A 4034-nucleotide genomic window follows, 5' to 3' on the forward strand; every position below is an offset into this window, starting at 1 on the left:
TATATATACATATATATATATTATATATATATTATATATATATTATATATATTCATATACATACATATACATATTATATATATACATATATATATTATATATATATACATATATATATTATATATATACATATATATATTATATATATACATATATATATTATATATATACATATATATATATTTATATATATATATATTCATATTTATATATATATATATTTATATATATACACATATATATATATTTATATATATATATACACATATATATATATATACACATATATATACACATATATCTACACATACATATATATATATATGCACACACACACACACATATATATATATATATATATATTTATACATATATATATATATATATATATATATATATATATATATATATGTATATTTATGTATTTTTTCATTTTTCTATTACATTTTCACCCCAACCAGGCACATTGCCACTTTGGTGGAGGGGGCTACTATCAGGGGCAACAACTACTGGGGTACTATGTTGGGATTTGGGCAGCAAGATGTCGGTTCACGTTACACTTGAACTTCTGCATGTCAGTACAGTTGAGGAAGCAGTGGCCTGGAATGGAATTCCAGAGTTTCGTGGTTCTGTGGAAGAAACTACTGGAATAGACAGATGTTTTACATTTAGGGATCTCTACTGTGTGGGGGTGGGATTTAGCTGCCTGTAGGGTTTGTCGAGGGTGTCTACGTCGTGGGGGAACAAGTGTCTGCAGTTCGTCATTTTTACATGTATATATATATATATATATATATATATATATATATATATATATATATATATATATATATATATATATAATAGAATGACTTCTGAACCTGCATTACCAAGAAAAATTGAGGAAATCAAGAATTACAACCTCCAGGATAAATTGACTAGAAAGAGTATTTTCATCCAAAATGCCTTCATACACGCTATAAAAAAACATTTGTTAAATGTTAGCGATGAGGCTAGAGGTTTATTCACTGACTTGGTTATTTGGCCACGCTATATGAATATGTATTAAAATGTCAATTTAATGATTAAATTTACGTACGCAGTAACACTTAAATTGTGAAAATACAATTTAAGCATACCAATAACGAAGACAAACAGAACTTGCCATAAAACTATGGTTGCACTCACTAAAAAATTCTTTTAACGTTAAAATCAACGTAGTTAATTCATAAAATAATTGCTCTGTTCAATTGCGAAAAAAAAAAAAAAAATATTTGACCAAAAGTGATTTTCTTTAATGAATGTTTGAAAAAGATTTCAAGTGGAAATGTGCATAAATAGGATCACGTTTAGAAAAATGTGAACAATCAATCTATCAATGAGAAATGAAAGTCCTCCCGTCAAGTTACGTAAAAGTTCTCAGAGTGAAATACTTTTAGTGATTTTGAAGTGCATTTTTGTGGGTATTTCACTGATTTATTGGGGCTCCATGAGAGTGTTTTGACCTTAGCATTATCTGTAGAGTGTTGCTGGGATCTAAATTTGACGAGTTGCAAGAACTTGAAAAATTGTCGCAGGAAACATACACATAATTTTATATTCATTTCCAACTTTTTATTATTATTTATTTCCAGCTGACTACAATATGATCATCTTCAAGTCCAATGTAAACAAGTTCTCCTTAAGTAATCCAATTTACCAAATTTCCACTATTAATGATTACTACGATATTGTCCCATTGACTACTGTACAATCATTAACTGTTATCCTTAAGCGACCTCCGGGCCGTGATAAATAATAAATTTTGCAAATAAATAAATAAATAAATAAAATAAAATAAAACAGGAAAGTTACGGCTTTGAAGAAAATGCAGAATTATTGTATAGCATGGCAAATAAAGATTAAAACATAATAAATACACAGTTTTTTTTTTTGTTTTACTACAACAACAACAACAACAACAACAACAACATTCATCCCCACACTCACATACATAAAATAAATTCATAGAGATACAAAAAAACATGTGATAACACCAGCTTCGGCTGGTATCAACATAACTTGTGAAGAGTTAAGGAGGATTGAAAAAACAAGAAGAGAGAGAGAGCACCAAGCAGATCTCCACTAGAAGGATGCTGAGAGTACTGGAACTTTAGTGAGGTTTATTTCCACTCAAATTTCAGAAAAGACTACCGGTTGTTACTAGCAATAATCAATGATAAACAGCTGTTGCAATAACACAAAATGATTTGCAATGGTTATCAAAACAGGTGTTGAGTGCTGGAGAGACTTGTTATCACTTGGATTCTAGAAAACACCACATTATTATTCTTACCAGTGTGCAGGCACTGATAATGGCTTTTAGGAAAATTCTTAGTGAATAAATAAAAATAAAACAAAACACTCCTTCTGCTTCTCCTCAGTGAATAGTTAATATTCCTACTACTATTTTGCATCGAAGAAATTATATTGCAACGCCTGAAAACATTATAAAAGCAAACAATGATTTCAAGTACGAATGCAAGGACAGTTAGCATGTAAAATCTTGTTTTTTTTTGTTTTTTTTGTTTTTTTTATTGCTCCTAAGGACTTAGAAATTCAATTTTTACAAAGTACAGTTTAAGTCATTTTTTCATTACTGTAGCAATTAAGAAGTTAGTTTGACTTTGTGACCCCCTTGTAAGTTAAAATGATTTTTTTCTATGAAAATCACTCTAGACAAGCCACGAAGCCATTTAATGTAAGTAGCTAAAAAAATACTATTTTAAGATCAAAACCTAGCCGATTATAAATGTTAGATGGATAGATTTCGATCGACCCCAAAAAGCAGCAATTCTTCTCCATTATCAGAAACATTACTCATAGAGTTTAATGACTTACGGACAAAATAAGGGAAGCAAGTTACAAGGCTGCAAAAAGTAAACCCAAGGTTCTATTTTTACTCTCTGGAATTTGAAAGCAAACGATTTATTGAAATCTCTGCTATTATATAAAAGTCATTTCGTGTGTGTGTGTTTGTGTGTGAGTTCCTTCCTCATAGGTTCCGAAACGGCTGAGCCTATCTTTTGCGAATTTTACACAAAGATAATTTATATGTCTGGCGGTGTTCTTAGATATGTTTTGTAAAGAAATTCATCCGATAAGTATCGAAAATCATTAAAAAACATCTGATCCTAAAAATAGTTTTTCTTTCTCAGAAATAAAAAAAGAATTTTTACAGAGGAATATTTTTCAGTTATAAGGTCAAGGGAGATAATTCTCAGCAAATCAAGACGGATTCAATTCTCAGCACATCATTTGTTCTTAAAAACGGAACTATCGTCATCTGGAGATATAGCTCAGTGGTAGAGTATTCGATTGCAGATCGAATGGTCCTCTGTTTAAGCCCGAGTGTACCTCATCATTTCATTTTAATTTTTTCTTATTAATGACTTCAATTTACGATAAATAAAAGGCTACCATTTAAAAGTGCTGCAAATCATTTCTTTGTTTGTATATTTTAAAAGTAGACATCAATCAGAAGTAACTTTTCCAGGGTATTTATAGTCAAACCCAAATATCAGCTGACATGATATTGTAAAAAACACAGATGGAATTTGATGAACGACATTATCATCATTATTATTTATTTATTTTGCGAATCAGTCCATCAGGTAAATTTTTCCTCGTAATATATAAAAATCAATAGAGGATTGATTTTCTAATAATACATACGCAATCTGCATAAATTAAACTATCATATTTAAGCATATTGTACGACCGGGCAACGCCGGGCATTCAGCTAGTAAAAGTTATTTATGATTTTAAAATTATTAGTTTATTAGTTTGAAGGGAAGATACATCACTCTCTTTCTTATGCACTCTCTCTCTCACTTTCTTCCTTTCTGTGTGTATATCTGTAAACATAAAGTTACGTTTTTTTTCTAATCTTCAACAGTACTACGAAATCATTGACGTCATAAAGGAAATCGTGCTTTTTAATCATTTTTGTTTTGTAATGTAAAGACAGAAGTACCAGTTGATGAAGAACTCAAAAATTGTGTTTGATAATAGCA

This window comes from Euprymna scolopes, chromosome 2, assembly GCF_053919585.1.
Source record: "Euprymna scolopes isolate OS-2025 chromosome 2, ASM5391958v1, whole genome shotgun sequence".
NCBI classification, from domain to species: Eukaryota; Metazoa; Mollusca; class Cephalopoda; order Sepiida; family Sepiolidae; genus Euprymna; species Euprymna scolopes.